This window comes from Neomonachus schauinslandi, chromosome 3 (genome assembly GCF_002201575.2).
Source record: "Neomonachus schauinslandi chromosome 3, ASM220157v2, whole genome shotgun sequence".
Lineage (NCBI taxonomy): Eukaryota > Metazoa > Chordata > Mammalia > Carnivora > Phocidae > Neomonachus > Neomonachus schauinslandi.
In genome coordinates this window covers 51,597,637-51,618,884 of record NC_058405.1, presented here as the reverse complement: position 1 = coordinate 51,618,884, position 21,248 = coordinate 51,597,637, and the positions used below count along the sequence as shown (strand labels likewise).

The 21,248-nt window shown below is 37.4% G+C and overlaps 1 protein-coding gene across 5 annotated transcripts in view; it reads left to right on the top strand.

The window, feature by feature from the left end:
• The window catches only part of ELF1 (E74 like ETS transcription factor 1), a 103,387-nt gene that overhangs the window by 33,701 nt on the left and 48,438 nt on the right, over positions 1–21,248 (top strand). For 3 of the 5 annotated variants that reach the window (XM_021697917.2, XM_021697920.2, XM_021697916.2), the window contains exon 3: positions 20,499–20,635. The exons of the other annotated variants lie outside the window; for them this stretch is intronic. The gene's annotated coding sequence lies outside the window, so the exon portion shown is untranslated. The remainder of the gene's footprint in view (positions 1–20,498; positions 20,636–21,248) is intronic. 5 annotated transcript variants of the gene reach the window in all.

Genomic DNA, 21,248 nt, shown 5'->3' with positions numbered 1-21,248 from the left:
TCCCAGTTATGTACATAAAAACAATGTGATTTTTGATACATATGTATTGAAGCTATAAAAATACAGACAGATAGGGGCAACATCAAATTTAGAATAGTTGGGAGGGATAAATGAGATTAGAGAGGGATATATAGGAGGCCTTAGCTATATGTGGCTTTCTTTCCTTAAGAATCTGAAACAAATTATGGTACAATATTAGTGTAAATAAAGCTGGATGATGGCTATGTGAATGCATTCTCTTTCTCTTTGGCTGAACTATTTCATAATAAATTTTGAAATTTTGCTGTGTAAGGGGTAGTTTATTTTTGCCCCACATTTATAAATAACTGAGGAATAATGTTAATTTGATGAGGAACAGAAGTTGATTTTTTAAAAATGGTGAGTAAAATCTACATCATAAAGTATGTTAACTGCCTGCTTCAGTGAAAGATTAGCTCGATTCAGAACTAAGTTGTAATGACTGTGTGTCTGTCCCATATAACTAATAAGATGGCTCTAGACATTCTGATGGATAACTTCCAGTTGAGATCCATTAACAAGTTGGAGTTTTGTTTGCTATAAATAATTTAGTATTTAGAACCATCCCACATTCAAATATTATTCATAAACACATTTCAGGGGCGCCTGAGTGGCTTAGTCAGTTAGGCATCTGCCTTCGGCTCGGGTCATGATCCCAGGGTCCTGGCACTGAGCCCCGCATCGGGCTCCCTGCTCGGCGGGAGGCCTGCTTCTTCCTCTGTTCCCCCCTCCACCGTGTGCGCGTGCCTGCTCTCTCTTTCAAATAAATAAAATCTTTAAAAAACACATTTCAGGGCGCCTGGGTGGCTCAGTCGGTTGAGCGACTGCCTTCAGCTCAGGTCATGATCCCGGGGTCCTGGGATCGAGTCCCGCGTCGGGCTCCCTGCTCTGCGGGTAGCCTGCTTCTCCCTCTCCCACTCCCCCTGCTTGTGTTCCCTCTCTCGCTGTGTCTCTCTCTGTCAAATAAATAAATAAAATCTTTAAAAAAAAATAAATAAATAAAAAAAAATAAAAAAAATAAAAAACACATTTCAGAACAAAAAGATTCGTAAGACACACACAATTGATAGAGTATTAATTGACACTATTGATGAACTTCAGTAGGCTGTTACCCCAAATTAAACTTTTGCATCTAACCAGATTTATTGACATAATGTCTTCATCTTGCTTCCTTAAAATTCTTAGTATAATGATAGCAATTCCTGTATCTTTAGTGATTTTTTTTGTCGTTATAAACTTGATATGGAATCTCTATGTATGAGGTTTCCAAAATTTAGTAATGTAATTGTGGGAATTGCTATTAAAAAGGTGAAAACAGGGCGCCTGGGTGGCTCAGTTGGTTAAGCGACTGCCTTTGGCTCGGGTCATGATCCTGGAGTCCCGGGATCGAGTCCCGCATCGGGCTCCCTGCTCGGCGGGGAGTCTGCTTCTCCCTCCGACCCTCCCCCCTCTCACGTGCTCTCTGTCTCTCATTCTCTCTCTCTCAAATAAATAAATAAAATCTTAAAAAAAAAAAAGTGAAAACATAGATCTTAATCCAGGTTTTTGCTTTCGTAATGATCTCTTGGCTCTCTTTTTACGATTTTCCCCACAGTGTATGTCTAAGTAATAGCAGAAATGGCAGGGACAGAGAGGAACAAATGGAAGTAGAAGTCCTAGGATTTTATAGTAAGAAGGATTCTTGTTAAGTCCTGTAGTTCAGGAGAGTCCTGAACTTTTCAATCTGTGTAATCTACTGATTCGTTCCTTTTCAATCTGTATAATCTACTGATTCATTCAACAATTATTTATTATCTCTTAGGCATTATTCTTGATGCTGGGGAATATATCCATGAACAAAACATAGAAACTTTATTCATACATTATATACATATACTCTATTAATTAACTTCCATTTAAAATGTATTCTAATGTACACAAAGATTAGAGAAAGTTACAGATAAATTAGTGATCCTCAAACTGCTTTTGGTGAGACACTGAGATGAAGAAAGCAAACTAGGACTTATATATATATATATTTTTTTAATTTCTTTTCTTTTTAGAACTTATATTTTTAACAGCTTTATTTTACCAAGGAAATGTATCCCAGAGAGTTTTCTTTTCAATATAACGTTCTTCTGAGAAAGGATCCCTGTAAAGGGCATTTAATAAATAATAGTAGCCCATCCTTGTAAAGAATTCATATGTTGACAAATATAACCCCATGGAAACAAAAGCTCTTCATGGTCCTCAATAACTTTTAAGAATATAAATGGGTCTTGACACCAAAAGAATGTTGCGTGATTGCAACCAGTGTTTTAAATATCATTCTTACAGATTTTTTTTTCCATTCTTAAATTTTATTTAGGAAACTATGGTTAAGTAACTTGCCTAAGATTGGATAATTTAATAGATCACTGATACTTACAGCATTTGATTTAGTCTTTTCTCCTATTGATAATAAAGCAGAGTTTTACATAAATTAGAGTTTAAAAAAAAATCACAAGTGTTCTAAACCAGAGGTTTTTTTCCCTAATGATGAAGATAGATGATCACTTCTACCATATATTTATTTGTGCCCTTCCAAGTTCCTTCCACAAATAACAGCAAACGTCACTAAAATTGGGGAGAGTATTGGGGCACCTGGGTGGCTCAGTCGGTTAAGTGTCTGCCTTTGGCTCAGGTCATGATCCCATGGTCCTGGGATCTAGCCCCAAGTAGGGCTCCCTGCTCAGCGGGGAGTCTGCTTCTCCCTCTGCCTTTGCCCCTCCCCCTGCTTATGCTCTCTCTCGCTCTCTTTCTCTCAAATAAATAAATAAAATCTTAAAAAAAAAGTTGGGGAGAGTATTAAGTTATTATATTTATATTTAATATAAGTCATCAACTACAGTGATTATTAAATATGTAATATATATTTAATACAATTATATTTAAATTATTATATTTAATGTTAAAATATTAAACTTGCTAGTAAAGGAATGCAAATTAAATGAAATTACTTTTGCCCATCATATTGACAAAAAATCAAAATACCATTAAATGTGCCTGCATGTGTTCTGTTGATAGCAGTATTAACCAAAAAGCCTTCTGGAGAGCAATTGACTTCTATCAGATGCTTTGAAAATGTACCTATCTTTTGACATAATAATCTCAATTGTAGGACTCTATCTTAAAGAAAATTTAAGAATGGGAACAGTGATGAAACTATGAAGATACTTGAACCACTGGTTTTTAATAGCACAATAGTTTACGAACTTCATATCTTCCCAAAATTTGTTTTCTTTATACTCTTAAAAATTATTGAGGATTTATTCAAGAGCTTTTATTCATGTGAGTTACATTTATCAGTATATACCAATATTAGAAATTAAAACAATTTAAAAATATCGATACATTAATTTCCTAAAAAATAATAAACTCATTACATGTTTACTTAATTTTTATAAAAGACAACTGTGTTTTCAAAAACAAAAACTGTATTGAACGGAGTGCAAATCTTTTTTTTTTTTAAAGATTTTATTTATTTATTTGACAGAGAGAGAGAGAGAGCACAGGTAGGCAGAACAGCAGGCAGAGGGAGAGGGAGAAGCAGACTCCCCGCTGAGCAAGGAGCCCGATGTGGGGCTCGATCCCAGGACCCTGGGATCATGACCTGAGCCAAAGGCAGACGCTTAACGACTGAGCCACCCAGGCGCCCCGAAAGGAGTGCAAATCTTTATTTAATCTTTGGCTTAACAGAAGATAGCTAGATTTTCATATCTGGTTCCACATTGAATCTGTTGCAGTATGTTGCCTTTGTTGAAGAATGTGAAGAAAATTTGGCCTAATACAGATGTCTAGTTGGAAAAGGGAGATGTATTTTAATAGCCACTTCAGATAATTTGTGTTTTTACTTTGATACTACACAAAAACTCAAAAAATGCTAGTTTCTTAAAGGTTAGTGCAAAGGGACTCTGAAACCCTATCAATGAACTTTTTGTCCTCTGTAACGTTAAAATCCATTTGTCTGTCTTACACTTTGATGAATTAATGTTTTTCTGAGACAGGATTTTATAACATAATTAATTGGTCATCTGAGTATTCCAAATGTTGACCTAATATTTTTAAAAATCACATTTTTAAATATTATACCAGTCTTATCAAAAAGTCTTTTAAGTGTTGGAAAGCTAATAAGCCCAAAGTAGTGTACATAAGTTTTCTAAAATTCTGATTTGCAGTTGAAAGTTCACATTTTATCATTGGTGACAAATGCTGTTGTTTTCCATGAAGTGACAGGGTCACTTTATTCATTTTTGGGAACATGGCTGCCAAATACCCAGTTATGAATAATAAGTAGTTCTTTGAAGTAAAAATGGTGTTCCATGAAAAAAGCAGCTAGTTTAGCTCACAACTAAAGTAATTAGTGGAGAGCCTGGCTGGCTCAGTCAGTAGAGCATGTGATTCTCCGTCTCAGGGTCGTGAGTTCAAGTCCCAAGCCCTTCATTGGGCATGGAGCCTACTTTAAAAACAAAAAACAAAAAAGCAAAACAAGTGGTGCTTTTTGTCAAGACAACCATTCTGTTTTAGAATTTGACAGAAGTACTTTATGTGTACTTCCCATTTTATCATTCACAGTGTTAAAAAGGCATGTATTTAATGGTTGAAGTTTAAGAAGAAGTTTTACTCTTCATCAAGGACGTTCTTAAGTGAAACTGCCTTCTTTTAAATGTGAGTGCCTCGTGGTAAAGAATACAATGACTAGTATGGTTTGGTGATATAGCCTGATTCATGCTAAGGCTAATATTTACATCTACCTTTGCTTTTGCACTATTAGTGTAAATGTGACCACTGTGAGAAAAGGCAGTTATAGTACCCTAGTATTACTATGAAGATAGTTTTGACCTCATGAACTCTCTGATGAAAGGGCTTCTGGATCCTCTGTGGGTCTGAGGATTACATTTTGAGGACCACTATAAAATGGCAACATTAGAAATAGTCCAAATGTCCAAAAATGGGGCTTGGTTAAATAAGTGATGGTACTTCTACACAATTATATGATAGTTTATGTTAAATATGAACTTATTATACAGTATTTTTCTGTGTTTCTTTTTTTCTATGTTGGGTGCCCTCTTTAGTGAGGAAATCAACATTTCTCAAAGAAAGTGAATGTTGATTCTGACCCTCAACATTTCCGTTTAGTTGGTGATTTTGTGATTAAGGAAAGGGAAATTAAAAGGCAAAGAAGGCAGTTGCTGGCTTCTCTTCCGGTCTGAGGGATTTCTGTGTAGTGACTTTGAGTTTAATTTTCAGTGTAAAAGGAATTGGCAGTGGTATCGATCATTTTTAAATGCTTTATAGAAATAGGTGAAATAGGCCTTCAGATTCACTTCTTCCTTGTAGATTCACTTCCTCATTTGGCATTTTCTGATTTACATTTTCTTATTGTGTTGTTCTTAATTGGGAGAACTTTGAGTTGCTATATAGTACTTAGCTTCAGAGTGGGTTAAAGAAGTGAAGTTTCCAGAACAAACATAGCCAGAGATTTTCTCATTGTGGTTTAGAACATCATGCTGATGGAACCATCACTTGTCAATGGTGGCGCTGTAGCCTACACCTTTGAGGCAAGTCAGAAAGAGACCATTAGGGTTAGACCTCAAGGCTTCTTGTCAAGATTTCCACACATGGTGTTCTTAAGGGGAACCATCCGTGTTCTGCAGGAAGTCACGACACTTTTCATGAGAGGCATCATTGAAGATAGGCTGCTGTCTAGATCTTAGATATTTCTCTTTGTCATAATGGAAGCCTAATAACCATCCATGACTTATCTTCAGTAATAATATTTTTCTAAGCACTGAATTCTAGAGAATGTTTAATGTTTAAAATCTCTTTCCAGATAATCTTTATGTTCATTCAAAACTTTGTGCCTTGTTAAAGTATGCTGGGAGAATATATATGGTATGGTAATATTTATATAAAGTTTAAAATATACCACACAAAAGACATACTTAGAGCCTAAGGAAAAACAATGTGAAGATTTTAGATTTAAATTAGAGTAATTAATTAGAATTAATGTTACGTGTGTTTTCTTAAAGCCTTTATTTTACTTTTTAAAAAAGATTTATTTATTCTAGAGAGAGGGGGAGAGAGAGCGAGGGGTGGGAGGGGCAGAGAGAGAAGGAGAGAGAATCTCAAGCCGACTCCCCACTGAGCACGGAGCCCAACGTGGGGCTCCATCTCACGACTCTGAGATAGTGATCTGAGCCAAAATCAAGAGTTGGATGCTTAACCAACTGAGCCACCCAGGCGCCCCAATGTTATGTGTGTTTTAATTTGAGAGACCGTTTGAAACAATTTGCATTTAGAAATGGATGATTTATTTTGTAAATGATCTTATTGAAAATGTTTTATGATATGAGCTTTTTTTTTTTTTAAAGATTTTTTATTTATTTATTTGACAGAGAGAGACATAGCGAGAGCAGGAACACAAGCAGGGGGAGTGGGAGAGGGAGAAGCAGGCTTCCTGCCGAGCAGGGAGCCCGATGTGGGACTCGATCCCAGGACCCTGGGATCATGACCTGAGCCGAAGGCAGACGCTCAATGACTGAGCCACCCAGGCGCCCTGATATGAGCTTTCTTAACTAGATGTTCTATTTGATCCTTTGATCTGTGAATCAGAGACAAATTTATGTATTGTTAAAGGATAATTCACAAACTTTTAGTCTCAGGAATAAACTGAAAGGAGGGTGTAATGTACACCTGCTCTTGGTAGAATCAAACAGTTGCACACCAATGTTAACATACTTGATTTCTGAGAAGGTGGTAGACACTAGGTTCTTAGATGCTCTGAGACTTTCCACCATACTTAGGGTGATTGAAGCATCAGAGCCAGAGGCTGTGGGAAGGGAACTAATGTATAAGGAAATGGATACTTCCCTTGGGGTTCAGAGAGCATTTATTCCCAGATATTGGGGACAATTGAAGTAATACATTTACAAGAGCAGCAATGTACTAAAGACATGCTAGGAAGGCATTGATAACTCTTACATTCTTGAAAAGAATGAACTAGATCCTTCCACTGAAAAATACTGGGTAAGAAAGAAGTTGTTTCCCATGCCACTCATTTAAGCAGTGTTACCTATTTTAGGAGCATGGTGCCCTGCTTAAAGTTGACTATTAAGTGCATACTAAATTCTGTGTAGAGAAGAGGTCACAGGAAGCAAGCTCTGTATGGGCTTATGTGTAGTAAAATATTGAGTCATTCTGAACATGACCTAGAGAGGAATGGCACTGAATCCTGGTGAAATTGTAGTTGTGGTAGCTTCTGGCTTAGGTAAGAATTGATCAAGATGAATAGAGAAGATGGTTGCATTGCGTCCAAGATTTTATAGAATATGAGGCATATGAATGATGAATTGAGGTGATTCTTGAGAATTATTAGTTTGGAAGGCAACTAGGCATGATGAAAAGTAAGCACCGCTGCTTTAGTTATAAGTAATTGGAAGTTTGCTTAAAGTGACTTAGAGCAGTAAGAATTTACCTCTTGAGAACAGATTTTATTTAGTTTGTGTATAGTTGAGAGTTGAACATAAATGAGTAAATAATGTTAGCCAAGTTTTGGATATATAGGGAAGTGGGCAAGGGAGTAGAGATAGTTTGGTTGAAGGGGGACACAAATTATACTCTGGGGAGAGTACTGACAAGAAGCCATGGTGACCAAAGATCAAAGAGGCAAGTTATCTGCCCTGCTTTGTTTTGAGTCCATTGCGGGAAGGTTGATTTTTTTTTTTTTTTTTAAGGTGGTACTTATCTTTTACTTATCTAGGTGGTCAAGTGTTATTTATCTAACCAGTTTGAGGGCTTATTCTATTGTTCAGACACTTGATTTTTTACTCAGTCATTGTGGTTTTCAAGTCTTAATTTGTAAGATGTTTACTCCTAAGGACACTTTTTCAGAAGACTATAATCATGAGTTTTTGTGTGCATAATGAACTTAGATCCCAACCTCAAAATATAGAGCAAATAAGCTCTGTTTTCATAAACACTCTTCACCATTCCTATGTTATAGTTGACTGTACTTTGATACATTTTCACATAAACTATTGGACTATTTATAAAACAAGACCTAAAGATGTAGCAAAGAAGGCAGGAAATACTTGACGTTTGTCTGCCATATCTTGTTCTCTGCTTCCTGTCAGTTAAACCACGATGAGAGGAACAGAGACACAGATGTACAATTGCTGCTTTATTCCCATTAGGGAGACCCGTTAAATATAAAGCTTGTTTCATTAAACTTTTGTCACTTGTTGATTCTAGGTATGTTGTAGGCTTGTTTTGTATTATATGGATTATATGGATTACAATTACATGTTTGATACAGAAAATATAACTTTTACATAATAAAAATGTGTTTAGTTTTATGAAATTTTTATAGGTCATAAAGGATTGGCTTTCAAATTTGTATATATGATGTACATACAATATGAAGTGATAAGCTAATGTTTTGATCTTGAAATTTTAGTATTTAAGCATAAATTTACTTTTGTATTTTGGCATATCCGGATTTGTTAAAATGTTTAAAGCATTTTATGGTACAACTTTAAGATGACAAAAGGATGATCATAGAGCTTGACTTATTCAAGAAAATATAGTAGATGAAAGAACTAGGATTTGAATGAATGTTTTCTGATACTACTAGGTCCTATGTCCTTTTAGGAAAAAGTTTGTTTTCATTAAATTCCTATTATACTTATTATTCATATTATTCAATGATTCAGACTTTTAAGTTTACCTTTGCCCGTTCTACCTGGAATATCCCTCCCCCCATTATCTCTGCTTTGAAAAAAGAGATGCTACTTATGCCTAAAGAAAAGGCCCACCTGTCACTTCCTTGTGAAGTTTCTCAGGTTCTCACAGGTATTTATCTCTTTCTCATTATTCCTTTAACACTTGGTTGACTTAATTATTTACATTGTTCTATAGTTATCTGTTTACATACTTTTTTTCTTGCTTTAGGCAGTGAACTACTTCTTTATTTTTGTATACCCAGTACCTAGCATGTAATAGATTTTATAAATACTTCTTAGAGGAATAAATACATGCTTGATATTTCTTTTCTTCATTCTAGAAACAAAAAAGCTGATTAAAGAACTACAGTGTGATTCCTTTCTACAATATTCCTTTATGGTTTATTTGTAAGAAACAGTTTCATTATAAGATTTCTTTCCTGCTTCTGCCTTCCCCCTGTTGGTTTTTGCTATTTATAGAAATGAAGTATCTTAATGAGATTATTAGTGTTTTCAACATAGGTGAAAGTGGTGATTATTGGTTCACTAAAAAATGTAGCTGAGAATACCTTAGTAATTGCTGAATATAAAAAGTCTTTTACTTTTGTCTTTAATCTGGATAAAGTGTCTAGCTCTTCATTACAGTTTTCCTGATTTCTCCACTGAATAAAAGGAATAATTCCCTTTACTACTTCTTGCTTATGCCTATATTATTTTCTGTTTTTGTTTCTAAGTCTTATGTACCTCAGTGATTTGGGGCTTCTAAATTACAATTTTTCAATGTCAATGCAAAAAATAAAAGAAAAATATAAATTACAGTCCTATTATCAACAAAGCAAGATTCTTTACAAGTCAGATTTTAGTTTAGACCTGTCTGTTGTAGGAATGTTTTTAAAAAGTTCATGTATTAACAGTTTTTCCAGCTGAAAATAGATGTAGGTTACTATCTTATTTTTAAAATATCAAATTTAAATGATCAAATGAAAAATAAAGTCAGACCTAAGGATTCAGATCTGCTTTTTAAAGCTTAAAGGAAAAATTATGAAGCTATATGAATTTCATTTCTTAAGGAGTTTCAAAAGAACCAATGAAGTAATTCTTATTTATTAAAACCTGTCTTAAAAAAAGAAAACCAACTTAGGCTAGACATGTGGAAAATAGTTCATAGGGTTGTTGAGTGTTCTTTTACATGTGGGGCTTCCCGTTTTTGCCCCGTTTGTTTGTGGCATTTGTGTTTTTTCTGTGTTTGAATCAGAAGATACACGCCTATATGTTGCTTTGAGCATAGTCGGTAAAGCCCAGAACACCACCAGCTGGTTCTGGCAGGTGAGCACATCGCGTAAAATTCTGTGAAATGCTAAAGCAGTCATTTGGACACACTAATGTTTTATCATTTTAATGAAGAATTACAGTAAGTAAATGTTTTTTTATTAACAAAAGACAGTGTCCTTCGATCTTGTGGCCTAATTTGACTTGCAACACAATGTACTTTCACTGTGCTTTTAAATTAGGTTAATAAAGGACATACAGAAGCAATTTATATGTCTTTTGTTCTCAAGTAGCTTGTCACCTTAAGAGATGGGACATAGTAAATAATCGTGGAATAACATGGGAGAAGAAGCTTGGTGTCTGCTTCTGCTCTGTTACATATATTACTGTGATTAGCATTTGTGTTAGCTGGTAGACTGTGATGGCTTATAGGGCAAGACCGGATCTTAGCCACCGCCTTTTCCCTGTCCTCCCTTACCCACCAGAACCTGGCAGATAGGTCTCTCTGAGTGCTCGTTACATAAATAAAAGAATATAGATAGTACCGATAACGATCTCTGAAGGCCATCTAGTATACAGGAAAAAGACAATACAGGGAGAATTTCCTCCTCTTCACTGACGTGTTTATATTTGTAAAGAGAATGCTTTGTAAAAATCCCAGTAAACTCTATTGTTAAATTTCAATCCAAAGTCACAAAAAGTGAGATGGAGGCCCTCAGGTTCTCTCCGTCTAGGTTAATCAGCTTTGCCCTGAAGAAACCTGCCTTTGGGTTTAGCTGTAGTTGTCCCCCCATCTCCACCCTCACCCCAGGTGTCCCTTTCCCTCTCTGTGTGGACTTACAAATGGTCTTAAAGGTGCAGCATTTCTCCCAGCACTCTTACTCTTAAGGGTAGGAGAGAGAGGTGGCGTTTCCTGTGCCCAGTTGTTGGGGGTTGGGAGATAGTGGGAGACAGACACGGAAGGAGAGTGGCAGAAGCTTCTACTCCTGGTGTTAAGAGAACAACATGTATTGCCTGGCAACCTCCCATTTTTAATGCAGACTATTTTGAGGGGAAACGGTGTTTTCACCTCACTGGTGGGAATGCAAACCTGGTGCAGCCACTGTGGAAAATAGTACGAAGGTGCCTCAAAAAGTTAAAAATAGAACTGCCCTGTGGTCCAGTAATCATACTACTGGGTATTTACCCCAAAAATACAAAACACTAATTCAGAGTAAGTCAGAGGAACACATGTCCCCCTGTGTTTATTATAGCATTATATACAATAGCCAAATTATGGAAGCAGCCCAAGTGCTCATTAGTAGATGAACGGATAAAGAAGTTGTGGTATGTATATGTATCTACAATGGAATATTGCTCAGCCATCAAAAAGAATGAAATCTTGCCATTTGCAACGACATGGGTGGAGCTAGAGGGTATAATGATAAGCGAAATAAACCAGTCGGAGAAAGGCAAATACCATGTGCTTTCAGTCGTGGAATTTAAGAAACGAAACAGTGAACAAAGGAAAGAAAAAAAAGAGAGACAAATTACAAAACAGACTCTATAGAGAACAAACTGATGGTTACCAGAGGGGAGGTGGGTGGGATGATGGGTGACATAGGAAGGAAAAAAAAGATCAGTAGATTAGAAGCCCCACAAAGGCAGAATTTTGGTCTGTTTTGTTCACCACTGTATTTGTAGCATCTGGAGCAGAGTCTTCACGTATTGTTGGTACTCAGTGGATATTTATTGAGTGCGTGAAAAGGTGAATAAACATGAGCTGAAGTCAGACATGTGCTCAAACTCTCTGAACACCTTGAACATTCATTGGCAGATGTTTATCATGAGCCATCTGTGTAAGATAGGGGAGTATGGTGGTGACCGTGACCAGGTACCTGCCCTTATATGGTTGGCTCCCCCGATCCTTATATCCTTGTGTAAATAAAGTGAGGTGGATAATACCGATGGGAAGATTAAATAACAGATAGTAAAGTACTTAGCAGAGGGCCTGGCACACAGAAATGGTAGACGATTACTTTCTTACATATATTTATTTTATAACTTGTTATCATTTCTTAAGCTCTTTGAGGATAAGTGTTAGGATTTTTTGTGTCTTTTTAAAAACACCAGGGGTTGGGGCGCCTGGGTGGCTCAGTCGGTTAAGCGTCTGCCTTCGGCTCAGGTCATGATCCCAGGGTCCTGGGATGGAGCCCCGCATTGGGCTCCCTGCTCAATGGGGAGCCTGCTTCTGCCTCTGCCTTTGCTCCTCCCCCCCGCTCATGCTCTCCCTCCTTCCCTCTCTCTCTCTCTCTCTCTCTCCCTCTCTCTCTCTCTCTCTCTCGCACTCAGATGAAATCTTAAAAAAATATATTGGTTATAAATGTTTAAGAATTAAAGTAGTATGTATGTTTTGCTTTGTGAATTGTAAAATTTAGATGTGAGGTATTACTAACAAATGATAATGTAAATAAACCTTACTATGCTCTTTTACAATTTCTGGATGTGTCTTTATGTAATAGTATATTTAAAAATCTAATAAGAGGTGCGCCTGGGTGGCTGAGTCGGTTAAGTGTCTGCCTTCGGCTCAGGTCATGATCTCAGGGTCCTGGGATTGAGCCCCAGGTTGGGCTCTGCTCGGTGGGGAGCCTGCTTCTCCCTCTCTCTTTGCCCCTCCCCCTGCTTGTGCTTTCTTTCTAGAATAAAAAAATAAATAAAAATAAAAATCTAATCAGTGAGGGGCACCTGGCTGGCTCAGTCAGCAGAGTGTGTGACTCTTGATCTTGGGGTTATGGGTTCGAGCCTCACGTTGGGTGTAGAGATTACTTAAAAATAAAATCTTTAAAAAAAAAAAATCTAGTGAGAGCCTATTACGTCTACGAAGGTGACTTTGAATTCTTGAACTTTCCAAGAGAAAGGCAAAGCCATAGGGCAGAAAATACCTTTATTAAAGAGCCAGATTTAATGCACCCTCACTTGGTCAACTCCATATTTTCATAGGAGCACCTCTCTTCTGGATATCTCTCCGGAAGAAAGTCAAGATTCCTTGAATGTTGGTGATAGCAGTCTCTTTATTAAGTGACTAAGAAATGTGCATCTGTCATGAATATCCTTTCTTTCTTCATTGAGTAACTAAATCAGCATCATCCATTCAAAATATTATTAAATAGTATTAACTAAATGACAAGATACAATCATCTGTAGATTCAACTAGTTCACATATTTCAAAGTTTCACTCGTATTCAAATGGATGTAAGGCAGTTTTGATGTTCAGTTGAATAACTTTCAAGAAAGGTTATGTGGTAATGTCAGTATCTTTTTGAAAATCTTTTTTTCTGTTTCCTCCTCTTCTAATCCTTAGGTGAAAGCAAAAGCTTGAAGTAAATTAGTTAAGTGAATTTTGTTTTAAACAATTTTACAGCACTCTAGACAGTGTAAAAACCATTGTCAAGAATCTCTATTATAAGTAATTAATGAGGAATTTAAGGAGGGCAGTGTACACATTGGTGCCTGGAAGCTATCCATGTAGCAGTCAAGCTAGGGAATGTCTGTTTAAGCTGTTGTCATCATTTTTGGATGGTAGTTACCAGATCCCACGTATGTGACTTGCACTGGGCTTTGTAATCCTGGGGCCCACACTCTATTGTTGCAACTTGATTTGAAAACCTCCAGGAACTTTCTGCCCCTTCCCAAATCAAGCCTAAATACTACCCCCTGACTTTCAAGACTCCATAATTTGGTTTTGCTTTGCTTATTTAACCACATTTTCTACCATTTCCCATTGACACCTCTTAGCTCTTATCAAGCTATTAACTGTCTTCAGATTTACTTTGGTCAGTTTTGATTCTCTGCATTCTTCTGTGTCTCGGCATTCATGCATGTGCACATGCACTTGCGCACACATGCTATACTTTATCTTTTCTTTCCCCTAGTCTCTCCACATCTTACTACCTTCCTCTAAGATTGACTTTTGTCCTTCATTGTCCAAGAGTGTCTACTTGACCCATTTTGACCATCCCCTCTTCTGAAATGGCTGTAGAACTGACCAGCTTTATGACCATTTAATTTCATACTACCTTTTGATATTCAGTTATTGTCTCTTTTGGCCTTGTTTTCTTTCCTTTTTTTTTTTTTTTTTAGTTTTATTTATTTATTTGAGAGAGAGAGCGCAAGAGAGAGCATGAGGGGAGAGGGTCAGAGGGAGAAGCAGGCTCCCCGCTGAGCAGGGAGCCCGACGCGGGACTTGATCCTGGAGTTGGGACTCCAGGATCATGACCTGAGCTGAAGGCAGACGCTCAACCGACTGAGCCACCCAGGCACCCTTGGCCTTGTTTCTTGATCTAGATTATATACTTCACGGGAATAAGGCCATGTGTTATCTTTTTGTATGTACCATGGTACTGAGTTTAGGGAAGTTCAGTAAATATTCATCAGTGTTTTACTACTAAGTCAATCAGTAGAAGCGTAGTTTCTTTTAAAAATGGATGTTGTAGGGGCACCTGGGTGGCCTGTCTGCCTTCAGCTCAGGTCATGATCCCAGGATCCTGGGATCAAGTCCCAAATCGGGCTCCTTGCTCAGCGGGGAGCCTGCTTCTCCCTCTGCCTGGTGCTCCCCCTGCTTGTACTTTCTCTCTCTCTCTGGCAAATAAATAAAATCTTAAAAAAAAAAAATTTTTTTTAAGTGGATGTTGTGGGATCTTTTGATTAGCTCTGGATAGACGTCAGATAAGCATAACAAAATGTTTCCTCTCACCTCCTGCAAGACGTTGATGCACTTCAGTTAATAGGAACTGAAATGGATTCATATGATTTAAAAATTGAGTGAGCAATTATATTATGAAATATAGAAGGGCCTAAAATTTTAATTATTCTGTATTATAAACCTTCATATTTCTTATGAAGAGTATTTAAAGTTTGCATCTAAGATTTGTACAGTAAGAAGATAAAAAGCTACATGCATAATTTATAAATATTGCATATCTATATTTTATGTATGTTACAATACTAAGCCCCTGTCCTACTTTCTTATCTCTCATCTTACGGTTTTGTTGCGTCTAGTTTTTTGGTGCCATTGAATTTAGAATCTGAGGTGATTGCTAGATAGCTGTGAGGATGATTATAGGAAGAATCCCATTTTAAGGATCTTGACATGGAACACCAGAATTGTTTGATTAAATCCAGACTTATTTAAGATAGTTTTCTATTATTTAAAGAAGAAAAGGGGTAACACTATGAAAAACAGTAGGTCATTAGATCATTAGAGGTCTTCTCATGTGGGGAGCAGGAAGTTTTGTGTACAAGGAATTTTATTTATTTATTTATTTTATTATTATTTTTTTTTTACAAGGAATTTTAAAATCCATCAAACTTGGTAACTTGGGAAAAGGTGAAAACGTTTTGCTTCTCTGGAGTTTATACTTTTAAGTCTCTTCCCACTGTGATTTTGAAAATGCCACAGGTATAAAAGATTGTGATCATCTAAGAATGTATGGAGAGATCTGGATTGAGCATGGCAGTGAGCACAGAGAGAAGCCTGGGAAAGGGTAGTGCATACAGGATTGGGGTGGGGGGGGATGGGACAGGGCTAATTTTGGCTTCTTTAATATTGGGGTGAGGTGGGGGTACCATGAGGACTATAAAATGCAGAAATGCTGGAATACCTTTTTCTGAGTTGGGAGGGAAGAGTAGTAAACTTGTGGCAGAGGTATACTTTTAAACTTGGTCCATGGAATATTCTTATTCACTCAGTCTTTATTCTGTTCAGATACTGTTCTACAAATCTGACCAGCCTTTCACAACACAAGAACCCCACTAATCCCTGTGCGAGGATTTGAAGTTTTTCCTATAGGTAGTGGGGGCGGGGCCACTGATTAGTTTTGAGTAAAGAAGTAAGTTGCTGATATTTTTATTTTTGCTAAGTTCCTTTTACTGGATGAGGAACCCCTGGAGGGGAGCTAGCATAAAGGTGGTAAGCTGGAGGGACAGTGTGTCTCTCCTTAAGAGTGAAACTTCTTATGGCAATACAGTTTCTTCTAGAAGAGTGTTGTGTGGGAGTTGGAGGTGGGGGGGAGGTAAATCATGCAGCAAAATCTCCTTGGGGGGGGAACCTTTAAATTACCTATCCCTGGCTTTTCTCCTGCAGTCTGGACCAGAGTGAAACACGGTTACTAATGGAAACCTGCTGTGTGCGCAGGTGGGGGAACCAGCTCTAGAGCCCATCTTCTAAGAGGATGAATATATTAACCAGGGGAATAAACAACCACAGAAATGAAACAATTTCCCTGCAAGTTGATTCTTGCTTGTTATAGAGAGAAGATTTTTAAACTGCTAACTGGCTTTGCTGATAAGCACATTGGAGCATGTTTGTGTTCCCTGGTGGACAGGTGTGTTTTTGTCAGAGTTCAGGTTTGGGGTACTGAAGGGAAGAAAGTTCCTTCAGTTTGTCTGCATAATAAAAAGCACCAATTAATGACATTTTGATGATTATCACTTTCAACCTTTTTGAGAAGGGAAAGGAGTTAAATTTCTTTAGGACCAAAGTTAAAACAATATCTCGTTACTGTTGGATATTTCTCTTTGGTTTTAAATTCTCTCATTTTCAGAACATGCTCAGAAAAAGGGTTAATCTTGAGACCGCAGGTATTGACAGGTCCAGGTATGTGATCTGTTTGGCTGTTTTGCAAGGTGCTATAAATGCTGCCTGAGTGTAACCTGACACCAAGTAGGCCCAAGTGGCCAAGGATGGAAAGTGGAGAACAATGTGAAAGAACCAGAATTTCAGGTCTAGGCAGTGAGTAAGTGCAGCCTGCCCTCCGAGTCCTGGAACTGAACATCTGGGTGTCAGCAAAAAGACTGCCAGCCTAGAGAACTCAGCCTGCTTGCCTTGATCATATTGACTGTGTGTGTGTTTTTACCGTAACGTGGTTGAGGTTAGGTGAGCTTATTCAGGTTTCCAAGGCCTGCTTCAGCTTTGCATAGGTCCCTAGAAGCCTGACTGAGGCTTTCTATACCAAAAACACCAGTTTGTGCATCATTCACACAAAAATAAAATTGTATTTTTGAAAAAGTTCTAGGTACTTCAGTTCCCTCTGCCACCCACCACCCCCTAATTGCAATGAAAGGTGCTTTAGGGAGAGTAGCTATTTAGAAGATATTCGTGGTTATATATATGGTACTTGTATGGATTTCAGGGACATTTTTAAACTCCTAAATGTTCTTAAATTCCTTGAATTTTTGATATAAAAGGTAGGGGTATAGAAACTTTTTCTTTTTTTTTTTTTGAAACATTTTCTTTTTGAAGTAAATTATGAGAACCCTCAATGCAGTGGGGAATGATTTATTCCTCTTGTAACATTAACTTGTATTTTTTTTTAACTTCTGTGTTGTGTATAGAGTACATGAGTTGTAGACAGGGCTATACAGTGAGATTTATTTACAATTGGTGCCTTTTTAAATTCTTTCTTTCTTTCTTATTCACTAGGAACTGAGAGACTAACCACCCTTGTTTGGGGAAGTTCAAATCTGGTTACTTAACTTTAACTACATTTTGGTGTGTTTTTTAAATTACTTTCTTCAATATTCACATTTTTAAAAATGTAAGTGATAGAAATACTGTATTCAAAGAATTAGCAAGAATAATATGTTAAAATTTATTGATTGATTTTTGAAGATTTTATTTATTTATTTGAGAGAGAAAGAATGAGGCAGAGAGAGCATGAGAGGGGGGAGGGTCAGAGTTGGAGAAGCAGACTCCCTGCCGAGCAGGGAGTCCTATGCGGGACTCCATCCCAGGACTCCAGGATCATAACCTGAGCCGAAGGCAGTCGCTTTTAACCACCTGAGCCACTCAGGCGCCCAGTTAAAATTTATTTTAAAGTATTTTCATGAATTATTACGTTGTAGCTTTTTATAAAAAGGTTTATTAAGGGGCACCTGGGTGGCTCAGTCTGTTGAACGTCTGCCGTCAGCTCAGATCATGATCCTGGGGTCCTGGGATCTAGCCCCTGGTCAGATGGGTTCCCTGCTCAGCGGGGAGTCTGCCTCTTTCTTTCCCTCTCCGTGTGTGTGTGTGTGTGTGTGTGTGTGTGTGTGTGTGCGCACGCGCGCGCTCTCTCTCTCATGAATGAATGAATGAATAAATAATCTTTTATTATTTTTATTTTTTTTAAAGATTTTATTTATTTATTTGACAGAGAGACTGCGAGAGAGGGAACACAAGCAGGGGGAGTGGGAGAGGGAGAAGCAGGCTTCCTGCGGAGCAGGGAGTCCGATGAGGGGCTCAATCCCAGGATGCTGGGATCATGACCTGAGCCGAAGGCAGACATTTAATGCCTGAGCCACCCAGGCGCCCCAAATAATCTTTTTAAAAAAAGGTTTATTAATGTTTTCACTTTCTTGGTTGAGTGAAAGTAAAGCAAATGGTATGATATGATAGAGCTTGGGAAAGAACAGTAATAGTAAAACTTTAAGATTTAAAACAATAATAGGAAAACCTACAAACTCCTCTACTTAAAGTTATTCCAGGTAAAAATATGATTAAAAATGATTTACCACGTATCAGAAGGTTGCATGGAATAGTGTGGAGATCTTTGCTGTAGATCCTTCTGTAAGAGATTTCTTCTTTTCCAGATACTCTGCTAAAGAACAATACTGATGACATTCTATTAATGTAGATATAGGGGCATGAGTAGAGAATGGGGCTGGGAATTTGGGCCTCTTTTGCTTTCTTTGGACAAGTCAGATTGTGCTAGGCCCAAATTCTTTAGCTGGTCAATGACTATGTTGTTTTAGGTAATCCTTAGGTTTTTTTCAGCTTTAAAATTGTGTGACTCCACACTTTCTAGATTGAGAATGGGCAGACCCTGGGACGATTGTACAGAATTTATCTTGGTAGCACTGATTTATTATTTTCATTTGTTCTGGAAGCTAATGTGTAAAGCATTCTACCATATTAGAAAACAAATGAGAAGGCCTGACTATAGTGTATAGAACAAGAATCCCAGTCATTATAGTTTATGAGTTTATTGCTTGCTTCTCATTTTAATTTGCATAGCTTCTCTTTTTTTCTCTTACTTTTCTTATTTGATTTCCTTTCATTTCTATTGTATTTCTTCTAAGGTAATAGTTTTTTAAAATATATTTGCTTTTCTTATGATGTGTATGTCTATATGTTGAGAAGGGCCTTTTTTTTTTTTTAAGATTTTATTTATTTATTTGACAGAGAGACATTGAGAGAGGGAATACAAGCAGGGGGAGTGGGAGAGAGAGAAGCAGGCTTCCAGCTGAGCAGGGAGCCTGATGTGGGGCTCAATCCCAGAACCTTGGGATCATGACCTAAGCCGAAGGCAGATGCTTAATGACTGAGCCACCCAGGAGCTCCAAGAAGGGCCTTTTATTAGGTTACCACTTCATATAAAAATACTTTCTGTTCAGATACTCGGCATCTGGCATCTGGAATTACTACAGAATTCCAGTTCTTTAGATATTTTCAACTTTATAAACATGCATATGTACATAAACATAAGCATTGTCTGAATAGTTTATTAAAGGTAATCTTTCAAGCATCCCATTGCTCTAAGCTGGTGTATTTTACCTCCTTTGGACTAGAATTGTTTAATCTAAAACATTTTTGTCATACCTCTTATTTACTCATTTTCATTTTGAGTGTAAGAAGTTGGTGGTCTGGTAACTTCCAAAGGGTAGCAATAATTTGTTTTTAAATATCATTATGAATTAATAGCTTTCTAGACCCTGTGTTTAAAGCCCTTTTGAAGAAAACTTAAAGTTGCGTTCAATCAGTGATGAAGAAAGCAGGTATGAGAGTATTAAAAACCGATTTTGATTGTCATGTTTTTATGATAACTGAAATATTTTATAATAAATTAAACAAAAATAAACTGGTGTAGTAGCAATCAATGCGGTTGAGGGTTTTGTGTTTACAATCAGTAAATTCATTTTGTTTGGAACAGGGGCATAATGGAACTCTGTGTTAAGGGAAACTTGCCAGACAGGGTGAGGTCTGCGCCTAGAAGCAGCTGGATTTATCAAGTAGGTGCCAAATTTTCAGGCACTGGAATAGAATTATATTTTTTTGATAATGGGCTATGTAGTATTCTCTGTTGGAGTCTAGCAAATAGCTGTGGTCACGGAGACTCCCAGGGAGTATGGAGATGCGACTTAAGGAGTATTCAGTTAACGTGGCATGCACATGTTACGCATCTCTTGCATTGTACCGAGACTGTAATAAAGCTAAGGTTTATAGAACAAAAGTTATCTGCCAGGCATTCTGTACATGGAGTTTGCATCCCATCTTCACAGCAACTCTAGATGTTGGTGTAATATATTGTACCTATTTTACAGAAAGGGGAGACTGACACTAAGTGACTTGTCCAAGGTCACAGTACAGAAGATTCAAACCCAGGTGGTCTGACTCCAGAGCTTGTGCTCTTTTAACTGTTTTGCTTGCTTTATTATTTGACCTTAAATCTGCAGCTTATTTTGGTGATGAAAGATTAGGAACCTTATTGTTGAGACCCTCCTGTGGCATGTCACCTGGGAAGAAGAAGAATATGATCCTGATGCAGTTGAAAGACATGTTGAGAGCCAACTTCTGGAGTTTTTACTATTTGGTGGGTGCACAACTAGATGACCTCTCAAAGGAGAGCAAATAAGTTAACTGTTTATGCCTATGTTGGACAAAGAGTTCTCACTTATATTTTTTCGTGTTATTTTATAAAGACTGACACTTTGAAAATGAAATAGGTTTGAGAATTACTAATGAAGCAGAGTGGTCCTGAATATCATATGTATAGCTAATGGTTATAATACATATAGTTAACTGAAGACCTTCTAATTTGTTAGGGTAAAGCAAAAAAACCCCTTTTTTCTCTTCAATCTGAGTAACCATGTCTTTTTCATACTAGAGCAACTTTGAGGAATAAAATGTTCCCTTTGGGACATGTTTTAGACACATTGACTTTGAGGGGCACTGATGTGGACTTCTGTAATAGTTTAGTGAGTGGATTTGGAGATCCGGGGCTGAACTCTAGATGGAAATTTTTCCCCCCAATTTGATATATATATGCATTTACTTAGAAATCTGTGTTTCAAACTATGAAAGCACAAAGGACTTGAGTAGATTTAGAGGCAAGGCTGTGTACTGTTGCCCTGGGCAGAGTCCTGATTTAGGAGGCGAGGGATCTCACTGCAGTTGTGTTATACCTTCAGATTGTGAGACTTTGG